Raw genomic sequence first — 14,002 nt, forward strand, 5'->3', positions numbered from 1 at the left:
GAGGAGCACTGTGACATCAGCGATAACTCAGCCTGTCATCACTCATTCCCTGCTAGTAACCTTAACCTTAAATCCTAACCCTAATTCTGCTGCCTGCCTTGGTCATCTCTCCCCTTGACAGTGCCCAGATGGTGCTGCATGTAGAAGAATTTTTCCATCAGCAGTACCAAATGGGCACTGTTGGGATGGAAGTAAAACAGCATTGACTGGGAAAAGGCAAATAATCTTCCCTTAGCCAGGCAAAGTTTGGAGGGAGCCATGTGCAAATCTCTAGCCTCACTTCAAATTAGCCAATATGGCTTCTAATCTGAAGCAGTCCCTGCTATTCCAGTCCTGAACCCCTGCACCCTCCCAATTCTGTCAAAGCACCTCAGTTCTGACCTGTAGTTTCATTTGCTGACTTATTTCAACCAATGTGATTGAAGTATGCAAATGAACTGGAGGGAGAAAGCGATGAGTGGCTGAGTTATCTCTGATGTCACAGTGCTCCTCTGCTTGCTGCACCAAATAGGCACTGTGTGGAAATCAGGCTTTTCCCATGTTCCAGTTTCCCAGTTGTCACCAAATTCAATAGGGCTCTTCTTCCCATAGATGCCTAGACTGTTCCCTGAATTTTTGGAATTGATCAGATGTGGTCTTCAAATCTTAGCATACTATAGTCAGACAAATGGAGAAATGCCATCAAGTTGAATGTTAGGCCTCACTTCTTTTGGCCAATTATCATTATCTCCATTTTTCAGAGGAAGAAACCAAAGAGCAGCAAGGTAAAGTGACTTGTGTAAAGTCACACAGCAAATCAACAGCAGAATTAGGAAATGAACCCAAATCTCCCGATCCCCAGTTTTTGAACCACATCAAATGACAGTAGAAATTTAAAAAAAAGATCTATCTGCAAATTCCTTTTGCTGAAGAAAACCTCAAACCTTTGATGGCAGAAGCCAAACCAAATAGCAGGGACAGAGATTTTACAAGTCACTGAGTGGCGAGTTACAGTTTTCGTCTATTTCACAATGACAACAACAACAACGACAAAAGAGAGAAGAAGATGACAAAGAAGCAAACAGATCCATGAGTTTATCAAAACCCAGTTTATATAGCTCATCATATTAATTTCCTGAATGAAAAAAACTCTTAAGATGGCTTGGATTTGAATACAATCATTAAACCATTTGCCCAGCACCTGAAAACAATGCAAGACGTTACCCCAACCAAGACCAAGTCAGCATAAAGATCAGCACAGTAAAAGAAGTGGCACCACTTTATAAGAGCATGCCATTTCTGTAGATGGACTCTGGCTATTACAGCCTCTTGCAAGATTATATTCAACATTAGTAAAGGAGAGTGGGGGAAGGGTGGAAGAATCAGTCCCAATGTCTCTTGTAAAGATTTTGTACAGCACAAGAGAAATACTGGCTTTATTTTGCAACTCATTATCTCTATAAGAACATGAATCAAGAGATAAACTATGCCAATTTCTTCATTGCTGACTCGTAACAGTATATTGTTTGAGTCTTCGCTAATGATTCCTTGAGGTTGGTTATTACTGTGATCAGGAGTTGGGAGGATAGAGGTCTGAGACCTTTCAAAGGAAACATTTTCCTTCAGAAAATAAAGCCAGCATTAAGGTAACTTTAACAACTCAACTAGGATAATGGTCTGTGTGTGCAGCCACTGCTTCTGCTGTTTTAACTGGGGGGAATAAACTGTGCATAAGCTGGGAAGCTGAGCTAGCCAGCTATTCGGTCTTGGGGATCAGGAAGCTGTCAATTTGAGCAATGTGAGAATATGTGGCAACAAGCAGGCATTTAAGGCAGAAGAAAGGAAACGTGGTGCAGTAGTTGAGTGCTACCTTGGGACTCGTGCAACGTCGGTTTGCTTCCTTTCTCCACCATGTACTTTCTGCATAACTGTGGGCAGGTTAGTCTCTAGCTGCCTGGGTTTCCCATCTGTAAAATGGGAGATAATAGCATTTCCCTACCTCCAAGGTGCATTTTAAGGATAATTACATTAAAGATTTTGAGGGGCTTAGATACTACAGTAATAGGAACCATATTAATGCCTTAGATAGATTTTCCTTCCCCTGGAACACACACAAAGGGCTGTTTGAGGGTCACCTCATAAATACTGATTGTCATACCCTTTCATTGACTTCAACCAGAGTGATGCCAGGAGGTAGCCTTGTAATGGTGCTCATTTATACCAAGCCTTGCATGGCAGATAGAAAGTATTTCTTGGAACTCAAGCAGTGGTTTTGTGGTCTAGTTTCTCCCTAGACTCCATATGTGTGTCTGCAGAGTCAAGCCTGAGTTTTCTCCCAATGTAAAATGGGGAGAATAATACTTCACCTTCTCACAGAGGCATTGTGAGGGTTAATATTTGAAAAAAAAAATTAAGCATCATTATTTCTTGCCGTCCACAAATTATCAGCTCTAGCAAACATTCTTCTGATTTTCCAGTTTATATCTGTGCTGTTTCTTCAGCATTTATTAGTATAGCCAGTCCTAGTAGCACAATGCAGCACACAGCCCTTTGGTGCTTTAGGAGGTGGAAAGGTGCCTTTTGTGATTGACAAAGGCATGCTACCATCCTGTAACAGAATGTCAGCAGAGGACACTCACCTGCTCAGATGTATGAGTGCAACTAGGAAACCTTAATTTGTCAAAATTCTTGGCGGTTTCCATTTCAAAGCAAGTGAGACATTGGTAAATACCAAGTAAAGAAACCTGATCTGTGTCCAGAGCATTTTAATAATCAGGGTTTAACAAACCACCAGTGGTGTTCTATCAGATGAGATCATGTCTAAATCCTAAGAAAGCGCTCGAGGAGAAGATTTGGAACAGTCCAGCTACCCCAGGGTAAGTAGACACTACACTACTCCGGGGGCATTTTGTGCCAAAAAATTCTGTACACAATATTTTAAAATTTTGCAAAATTCTGCAAATTTTAGTTGTCAAAACAACACTACATAATCACGCCTTCCTCCTGTAGCGCCGTCATGGGGCCCCCCAGCCCAGATAATCATACTTTCTCCCCCTCAAAGCCCAGCTGTGCCCCCTCAGCCCAGAAACACACATTTCTCTCCCCCAGAGCCCAGGGATCCAGAGGGAGAAACAGCATGATGCTCGGTATCAGGCTTGCATGGAGTTTCCTGCGTGCTGCCCTCTCCTTCCCTCAAAGCATGCTGGGAACTGCAGCTGCCAGGAACCCTCAAGCTCAGTGGTTTTCAAACTGCAGGTTGCAACCCATTACTGGGTCATGGAATGGAAGGCACAGGGTCATGGTGGCTCTGGTCAGCACCGCCGACCGGGCTGTTAAAAGTCCTGTTGGTGGTGCTGCCCGGCTAAGGCAGGGTAATCCCTACCTGTTCTGACACCACGCTGCGCCCCAGAAGCAGCCAGCAGCAGGTCCAGTTCCTAGGCATGGGGGCCACTGGGCTCCGCCTACTGCCCCACCCCAACAACTGGCTCCGCACTCCCATTGGATGGGAACCAGCCAATGGGGGCTGAGGAAGGGGCAGTACCTGTGGGCGAGAGACGCACAGAGCTGCTTGTGTGCCTCCACCTAGGAGACATACCAGCAGCTGGCCGCTTCTGGGGTGCAGCGCAATCTGCGATGCCAGGACAGGCAGGAAACCTGCCTTAGCACCCCCGCTGACCGGGAGCCCGAGGTAAGCCTGCACCCCAACCCCATGCCCCAATCCCCTGCTCCAGTCTTGAGCCCCCCCAACCCAGAGACCCTTCCTGCACCCCAAACCCCTCATTGCCAGCCCCACCCCAAAGCCTGCACCCCTAGCTCAGAGCCCTGACCCCCTCCAACACCCCAACCCCCCTGCCCCAGCCTAGAGTCCCCTCCCACACCTTGAACCCCTCATTCCCAGACCCACCCCACAGTCCTCACCCCTGCACCGCAACCCTCTGCCCCAGCCCTGAGCCCCTCCCACACCCCAAACCCCTCATCCCCAGCTCCGTTGGGTCACAAGAATCAACAATTTTCTTCAACTGGGTCGCCAGAAAGAAAGTTTGAAAACCGCTGCTCTAGCTCCCTCTCTCTCCCTCCAGCACTGCTTTCTATGTGCAAGCTAGGCTCTCCCAGGTCCGGCAGCCCCTAGTGGCAGCTAGCAGCATTGCAGCCCATTTCTGTCGGGGAAAGGAAATTCTGCATGTACAACGTTACTTTCTGCAAAATTCTGCATTGCGCAGTGGCACTGAATTCCCCCAGGAGTAACTATAGGTACTGCAGTAATTGCTCTGTTGAAAATGCTGATGTTTCTCCAAAATGTGATGGGGTGCGGGGGGAAGGGCAGGAAAGGAGCCACCTTGTAACCCCACAAATTATCACAGTTTTCTAACTTCAGAAAAGAAAGAAAAAATACATGAAAACTGTGGATGATTTAATGGAATCAGCTTGTCAAAATGATGAAGCTGAAAAAGCTTTTACAGAATACGTCCAAGACAAAAACTTTAACATTATGTGTCTAGTGGAGAGTGGTTTTGTCATGGCAAAAACAAAGGAATATCATTAATTTAGACACTAAGTGTAAGGTTCTGCTGAAAATCTTCATGGGATATAGCACAGAAATATAGCCTTGCTTGGCCAGACAAATGCAGCCTGGCAAGTCCCAGTTCTTGTTAGAGGCTATCGAAAAAGTCACTGGGCTTTTAAATTCCGTCATCTCTGGTATATGATAAGAAAAGGGCTGGGTTGCTTTCTTCAGATCTACCAGCATCTGGCTCCAATCTTACTGAGGGATATACATGATTGGAATGGAAAATGAGCTCTTTTAAAACTACTTTTTAAAGGGACCCTATTCAAACACAGTACTTTCTCCCCAAAGCCTTTATGGGAAAGAAGCTCATTATGATCACTGAGACACAGTCACAGCACAGGCAAACGCTGCATAATCTCCCAACCGTCTACCAGCTCAATGTAACTTGCAGCACCTCCTGCTATTCTAGTTTTGGGCTCCCCACGCAGCTCTCCTAATGCACCACCACTCTGACCCGCTGCTCCCCCCACCCTAGTTATTCCAGTCTTAGGCTTTTCTTCAGCACATGCTGCCATTCATGCTAAATACCAAGGTAGAGCAACTTCATTATGCAACTCTGAACGGTAAAATCTTTGTTCCCTCTCTTTCAGTGTGCCCTATTAAAACAAACAAACAAGCCCAGAGATGGTAGAGGTGTCCCTCATTTCCAGAAATAAAATTTCAATCCCATGTTAGTTTACCTTTCGTTTTAAAATTTGTTAAAGACTGCAGTCCTTTAAAATTCCATCCCTAGATGATTTATGGACCTGTCCCTGCTATTTGCATCCACCTCTGTGTCATTATTAGGGGAAGTAGAAGCTAATAATGAGAGAAGAGAGAATAATTTTCAAGGAATAATTTACTTGACTCATTTAGCTCTCTTTCTCTGCTCATAGATTATCCATTAGTAGATTGCCATTACCTTCAATGTAACTGGCGGTTTTGTTGCTGTTACTTGTGGGGCAATGCTATGGACTGATCATGAACAGTTTGCTCCAAATATTTGATATTTGGTACTCTGGTCCAAACTAACCAACACAATTGGTTGCTTTTGTTCATGAGTCACTGGTTCTGCATCCTGACCGGATTAGTGCAAATTAGGCCCTAAATCAACAAAACGCTTAAGCATGTGCTTACCTTTAAGCACTTGATTACGTTTCATTGACTTCAATGGGACTCAGATGTGATTAAAATTAAGTGTTTTGCTTAACAGGAATGAATTTAAGCACATGCTAGAAATTAAGCATATGTTTAAATGCTTTGCTTGGCAGGGATGTATTCAATCACGTCTTAAGTGCTTTGCTGAACTGAGGTCATAATCAGGAGGAAGTCTTGAAGAAGTCACTGGGATTTTGATGTTCTCAGGGCAGGGAGTAGTTTAGTGAGAGGAAACAAATAGTTTTAGGGAATTTTAGTAACTTTCTAGGCTACATAATCCTTCCTGATGCATGACTTCCAAAAACACTAATATTGTCCAATTGATTAGATAGGTACAGAGTTTAATTTTCTCTCATCACATTCACACAAAATACTTGAATTTGCAGGCACAATGCTAGCTGTGGAAGGTAAGGTCCGATTCCTGTTTGATCCATTTGTCTCTGTGCCAGGGCAGAGCAGAATCCCATCCTATATAAAATATACTTTTTACAGAGCAGATAAATGAGTTGATAGTTTCCTATCTAAAAGTACCGGCGCATGTGATTTTAAAGAGTACTTTTTGCAGGTATTCATGAGAGTAAAGCACACGTTCCTGAATGTTTGCGCAAAGCAAACACAAAAGGGGTGTGAGTATGGCCAAAGCAATTTTTAATATTTTTTTTTTTTGCAATGTCCACACAACTCTACTTCTATTAGGCATATACAGTCCCTCTGGCTCACATCAAGAAAGGACACATCATTATTCAGCCTCAGTGAATATTCATACACAGCAGCCTACCTGATCTGTCAATATGCCCTATGTATGAGAAATGGGTTGGACAGAATCAAAAAGTCAATGCTGGTTTGAGAGTAGAACCAATCATCAAAGGAGCCATTCCATTGCCTCTATAAAAGATCAGCCATTTTAAAAGTCTTTTTCCACTCAAGGAAATCAGGAATAGCCTGATATGAATAGCTGCAGAACAAAATAAGGTCACACAGGAAAATCTATCATTAGATAGAGTCTATGGTCTGTGATTCCAAAGCGTTTAATGTTCATGAGACCTCTTCAGACTATTGTAGTATCTTCCCTGTTCTCATTTCCCACTTCCCTGAGAATGCTTCAGAACCCCTGGGGCAGAATACATGCCGTTAGCGGGCATGACATGTCCATGTGTCCCTGCCTCACAGAGTGTATCATATTCCCACTGGAATGATGCAACATACAACCTCCACATTCCCTAATAAAGGAAAGGATTATAAGGCTCTTAGAATATGAGACACGGTCCCAGTAGCCCCTCTGTCACCTCAATTCCCCTCTCCCTAGCCACATTACATAGCCTCTAAACTAACTGATCTTAGGTAAACAGCATTGAGCGTATTATAAACAGCATCAAGTCCTCTTCAACTGGTTATACTTTCCCCCCACATTCTTTATTAACAGAAGTGGAAAAAAATGTATGTATGTAACAGCAAATGTTCTCGCTATTTTTTGTTCTGGTTTTTTTGTTTTTTAAACTGTTTTTATCTTATATAAACAGTGGTGATGGAATTATAAACACCATTATTCCACCTCTATGTTAATACTTTTATTATCTTGCAGAAACAGAAGTGAATGAATATGTACATGACACCAATCAATCCTTTATTTAAAAAAAAGCAGTTTTTATCTTTTATAAACAGCGAAGGAAGAACTTAATGAATTCAAAATGTAGTTTTCCTGTTTATATTTTTCATGATACAAAAGTAGAAACCAAATGGATGTATATGCAAGGTTGTACATGCTGTCAGTTATGAAATACTTTCTGTGAACTTTCAAAGTAAATTCAGTGCTAGTGGAAGGTGCTGGATTGAGAGCTCTGGAAACTGATGGCCTGACTTTATCCATGGAAGAGGTACAGCACAGACAGGGTAGGGCAGGCTTCCCCAGTACTGCCCCTGCACCTTTTCATAGAGGGATCACTCACAGGAGAGATTGGGTAATTCAGTCCATGAGGCTAACATTCCATACTTGGTCATTTTGCTGAGACTGTCACAAAAGGCAGGGCCACTTAGTACAAATGGGTTATGCATGATGTGGACACCTGCCTGCTAGAAACTGGGCTCAAATCCCCAACTCATTTCCCAGAGGCCATCCAACAGCTATCCTACGGTAATGACTTCTGGGCATTACTAACCTGGGTCAAATATGAATGTGTGACTTCAAACTGATGGGCTCCATATGCCATTACTAATCTTTTGGTACCACCCAGCCCTACATCTCCAGTACAGCTGGGTGCTACTGGTTGGCCAAGAGGCCAATCTTAAATTTCTTTTGAAAGCATGCACATTCTGTACCATGGGATGCTAAGCTGACACAACAAACAACAAACTTATAAATGTAGTTTTAACTTACACCCTGTTTTCCCTTCCACTACACAATTAGGGCCCCTGTTTGTCAAGGAGGATCACTTAAAAACAAGGATCTAACTAGGCTGCACAGGAATGGCAAAACAGGAATGTCTGGATCTCTCTCTCTCTCTCTCTCTCTCTCTCTCTCTCTCTCTCTCACACTCACACACACACACGACTAGGACTGAAAGAGAAGAGTGAGTAAACTCCATTTGAGGGCAATTTTGCGTCACTGTAACCTCAGCATGGAGAATAGAAATTTATCCTTAAAAACAGCTTCTCAGGCAAACAGGCTATTTAGAACAGGGTTATGGGGCTAGCTCCACACTTATTTTTATATTTGAGCTACCGCCAAATACTGGTTGCCATGCCAACACAGCCCCACCACCTATTGCACCATTTGGCATGACCCCATTACCCGGGTGCCCTGCTGGCCTGAGACATTTGCTTAGTAACAGAGATGGACATCAGATACAAAGTCCAGGTCTGAAGGATCTGGATCTGAATGTACCCCAAGTGCGTGGGTGTTCAGATCTAGCACAAGGCCTCTGTCTATTTAAAAGCATCTTTGACAGCAAAATATACACACAAGAGAGAACTAAGGCCTCTTAGAGGAGGCTAGCCAAATATAGAAGGAAAAACACATTTCACCATTTGTTTTGAAAACACCAAAAATGATTAAAACATATTATAAACGAAAAAAAATTCTTACCATATGAACTAATCCCTTGCCAAGTTTAAATTTTAAATCAAAACAATTTTTAGGCTCATATGTTGAAAAAGAGAGTCTGAAACTAACAAACTTAACTAATATATTTTAAAAAGCCGTAGTCGTTTAATTTAAATCAAAATTGTCAAATTTGTTAAGACCTACTGAGGGAGGAACCTGCAGTGGTTTGGGTTTATCTACAAAAACCCTCCAAAACTGTGTCTCTCCTTTTGAAGCTTACACAAACTATCAAGAAGCAAAGAGAGGTGAGCCCCACTCAGCCTGATTTCACACCCATTCACTATAGGCTCTAAAATTCAGTGCGAGTGTTACTGAGTTTCATTCCACTCAGGAGAGACTGTGAATTTAGAAGCAGACAAGGGGAAACAAACAAATATGTACAGAGAAACTATGAATTAAGAAGCAATAGGAGTGGGCAGGGCTTCTGGGTGAATTGAGAAAAATACAACACAGCAAAGAGTAGGATCAGAGTGCTAATCAAATACAGAGAGAGTTAAATGTTAAGGAGAGAGAAAAAAGTGAATGGAAAATAAATACCACTTGCACCTGCCCTGCTTTTGTGGGGGGGTCTTCTAGAATATATAGCAGAGGTTTCTCTTTACCAAGGATAATACTTTGAAACTGTAATCAACCTTGAAGAAAACCATGAGTTTAAATTGTAGGGGGAAAGGACTGCAAGCTCAAACTACCTTTGTGAAAAATCCACAAACAATTGGTGAGGTTCCAGAATTCCAGACCTCCTTATTCGTAAGGGTCCCTCTTACAGTTCCTCTCCATACAATGCTTCTTCCTTCCCTCCATGCCCACATAGCCCTGGGTCCCCATACCTTGTATTGTCTTCTCTGAATGTAGGGCCAGTAGCTTGCTATCCTCCTTCCCCCTTGACATGTTCAAAGGGAAAACCAGCACACCAATTCCCTCTGACATATTCAGGAGGACCTTGTCAAACCCCGGGAGGGGAGGGGACAGTCATGCTCCCTCACTTGACTTCTGTAGAGGTCAGCTTGCAGACCCCTTTCCCCCCCATCCCTCGTTACCCACTGAAGTTTGTCTCTTTAGGACTTTTGACATTTAACAATAACAAAATTAATTCTACATCTGGTGACTGCACAGACTTGCTTTCCTGGAGAGTTTCAGTGTTAACTTCCTGTTGTCCAGATGACAATGTACCTGGATCCAGATCTAAACAACCCTTAAAGTGCAGGCATTGAGTGGGTAGCTCAGATCCAACGTTCTGATTCAGGCTCATTTCTATGCTTACCTGACAAGAGTGCTGTGAACATCAAAGGGTAAAGTTATGTAATTACTTGGTATAATTATTATAGAAGGGCGAAGATTTTTTTTTAACAGAATGTGCTGGCTTAAGAACATTTCCCTCCTTAAATTTATGTAGTGAAATAATTAATCCTAGTTCAAAACTATGAACTTAATTTGAAAAAATAAGAAACAGCTGCAAGGCAAGCCCCAGGATTAAGTAGACAGAGACAGATTTAAAATCCAACCTAATACTATAAAAGCTACAATATGGCTGCAGTGTGCTCCCCTAATATTGAGGGCCAAATTATCCCCCCAGTTATACCTGTGCAATCCCGTTGTCTTCAATTTTTCCCCATAGCGAAACCTGTGCAACCCACTGTCTGAAATTTATGCCATCAGCTACACCAGTGCAAACGCAGTCTGACATAAGCTACACCTTGCAAGGTGACTACTTGTCATTTATGCCATTAGCTACACCTGTGTAACCCCACTGCCTGCAAAATATGCATACTGTGAGCCCTGTGCAACTTTATTGCTTTCAATGAGGAGGCATGGTGTAACAAAGGATAAAAGTTGACTATGTTTTTTTTTAAAGCACTTTTGGAGTGTCTCCTCATTACAGCCTAACTGGTAGCATATTAAAACAGGATCTTGCAGCACAAGATCCAGGTCCCATGCTTAGAAAAGGTCTCTGAATTTGAGAACACAGAGCACTGGACTCCAAGGAGCTGCCACATTTCAGCATAGGATCAGTGTCTTGCAGTGCAGATCCATCTGCCACAGTGTTTATCAACGGTTCCATGCTTAGTCCCATCTCCCTGAGAGCAGAGATGGGATGAATAGTCTGTTAGAAGTTACTATTTTTTAGGTAGCCTAACATTTAGATTGAGATAGGCCCTATTAAAGTCTTAACTCACCTACTTTACTCAAAGCCTCAGGACAGGAATCCCTGGGATGGTGGGATTTCACCATCCTTGAGTTGCAGGGTTCTGCCGGGCACATAAAAGTGACAGCCATGAGTATATGCCAACTTCCAGAGACGAGTGACATTTTTACATCTGAGTCAGAATTCCCAGAAAAATGAGGATTAAAACAGATATGCTGATGCTAAATTAACCCCTTACAAGGGACTACTGTGTCAGCATTCCTTCATTAAGACATCTATGCTATGACACATGGTTACCCACTTAAGTCATTCATAACCTGTTCTTCTATAAACATGCTGTATCAGATCAAACACCCATGTGGTTTGTGTAATACGGAAAGACAACTAGACTATTAAAGCTGCAGTACACAAGTGATCACAATACTACAAGCAAGACAAGGCTAAATTCTGCCTTCATTTACAACTACATAGCCCCTTTGTGACTGGGTACCTGAAAGCTGAATTTGGCTCCCAAGGTTTTAATCCACACAAAACCAAAGACCAGATCCTGTGAGGTGCTGAGAGCTCTCAATTCCTACTGATTTCAGTGGGAGTTGAGAGCCCTCAACACCTTGTTGGGGAGGGGGCACGTTGCAGGATACAGCTTTTAGTTTTTGAGTTTCAAACATCATCTTCTTTTTCCTCAACAGAAATGTGTGAAAGCATCCTCACCTCAGCAAAAACAGCATACTATCACCCGATTTTGTTCGTGTAAAAGTGTCATTTTGTGTGGAAAAGCTGGATTTGCTCGGCAAATGTCTAGCTGGAGCAAATGTCTGAAAAAAAAATATCACAATTTAATCAAGAGGGTAATCGCTCACCATTCTTTCCATTCTCAAATTGGCATTTGCTCTCAGAAATGGCAACGCTGTGACTCAAACCCACAAATGCTTGTGAAAACATGACTGTTGGCAAGTGAGTGCTCACCAAGTACTTTAGTCACACACAGCTCTATAAATAGAAGCTGAGAAGGAAGCACGGTATAGGGGTTAGGGAAGCTTTGCAAAACTGTCAGGAAAATCTACCAGCCCCAAGGTTCCAGTAGCTTCTGCAGAGAGGCTTTCCTACCATGCCATAGACTGGGAAGAGGGCTCCCTGACACAAAATCTACTTGTTTGCCCTTTAGTACAGTAATGAAATAGCAGCAGCAGCAACAAAAATATATTTAAAAAACCCCAAACAACACCTTCTGTACAGTTAGAATTATGTTAATGCTGGTTTCCAGAATAGGACTGTGGTGCAAGAAGTCACGAGTTCTAATTCCTTTTCTCCTGGTATCTCTCTGGGGCAAGTAATTGTATGTGAGAACTTCTAACGGGCAAGAGGAGCACATTGTTTTCCACCGGGATCTAAAGAGTATGAGAAAGTACAGTAGGAGACTATTAAAATGAATCACCACATTATAGTAACATTATGTTCTTTTAACAGGGCCATTCCTTAAACAGATGTTTGTGCAGTGGCTGCATTGTGCTGTAGCTGGAGCCCACAAAAATATACAATTAGATTGTTCAGTCTCCTGTAAATACTGTACAGTCTTACAGCTGGGATATGAATGTAAGATCTACCTGATCCCAACCCCCTGAAATGACTAATACCCTACAGCAAGAGGCAAATCCGCTTTATAGTTTATGTGGATGTCAATACCACTCTGCTGTGCTAGAGACAGAGAGCAGGGGACAGAGAGCCAGAGACCCTGAGCCTTGATGTCCCTCCCCACCCACCTCATCCTGTCCCTGCCCCCTGTGCCAAGCTACGCCAGCACCCACCTGGTATTAGCCCAGAGCTCAGGGGTTGGGGGCAGAGTTGATGGTATGACGTTTGGACAGCAAGGGTGCTGAGGCTCAGAGAAACTACAAACAGCTCTGATCTCTCACCCAAAACTCAAACTGAGGGAATGATCCCAGAGCCATTGCAGTTCTGGAATGACCAGCAAAATCAATAGGAAGTCCATGCAGAAAGCTGCTGCATATTTGGGCCTTGAACCTTATCTGAAGTTTGAAAATCACAGTTGACTTTCCGCATACTGTCAATTAGTTGTTGCTTTTTGCATCTACATTTCCAGGTTCTAATTAGGCCTGGAAGCATAAGTGCCAATAAACTTCACACAAGACAGTTCTCAGGAGCTTCTCTACATAGCTCTGCAGATCCAAAAGCTTCACATTGATTTTCTACCATTTTGGGTGCTCATCCGAACAGATCCTCCAAACTCTTTGACCATCATTACTAGAGGGTATGTGGACAGGGCACAAGAAAGAGTCAGGAAAGCTGGGATGAAATCTGGTCCCCACTGAAGTCACTGAGTCTTTTGCCTTTGATTTCAAGGATCCAGGATTTCACCCCTGGATTCTATTCCCAACTTTGTCACTCACTCACTTTCTCTATGATGTTGGGCAAATCACTTCATTTATCTGTTCCTCAGTTTCTCCCTTTGCCAAAAGGATATCTTCAGATGTAAAATAAAGTGTTTTTTTAAAAAAATAAGTACACTGCAGAATCAAAAGAACAATCTAGGCACCTAAGAAACTGCATAAGGAGAACAGCTCTGCAGTCCCATCAGCCCAGAGTCACTCAATATCTCAGCAAGAAACTGAGAAACTTAGCATAAAGGTTGCGCCTGTCATGAACATACTCAAATCCTCTGTTCCTATTTCTAAGAATTGGGACTCCTTTGAAAAAGTGCAGCTGGATCGATATAGAAAGCAAGGTCTTGGAAAAGAGTTCAAAGTAGCCTTGCTCACATCCATTCCTTATGTAGCCTCTGGAAACAGAATGTTCAAAATTTTAAAAGGTTAAGCTGTAAAAATGCATGCTCTGTGGATCTCTTTCACAGCCGTTGTCTTTTGTGCATCTAATAGTTAAGTGGATATATTGTAGTAGGCTCAAAATATCAGATTTTCACCTGCTCTGATCAGTATTCTGGTTGAGCAGAAGGAGGATAGACTATGAGAGGAAGTATGATCCTGAAGCTAAAGCACTGAAACAGTGGCACTGAAAGTCACGAGATGTGCACTGTCTGCCCAGCTTGGGTAAGTCACTT

The 14,002-nt window shown here is 42.8% G+C and overlaps 1 protein-coding gene across 1 annotated transcript in view; it reads right to left on the bottom strand.

Moving 5' to 3' along the window:
- ZBTB20 (zinc finger and BTB domain containing 20) overlaps nucleotides 1–14,002 on the bottom strand; it is a 608,278-nt gene that overhangs the window by 168,252 nt on the left and 426,024 nt on the right. The gene's annotated exons all lie outside the window — the stretch shown is intronic.

The sequence above is a fragment of the Lepidochelys olivacea genome, assembly GCF_965140295.1.
Source record: "Lepidochelys olivacea isolate rLepOli2 genome assembly, chromosome: 1".
NCBI lineage: Eukaryota > Metazoa > Chordata > Testudines > Cheloniidae > Lepidochelys > Lepidochelys olivacea.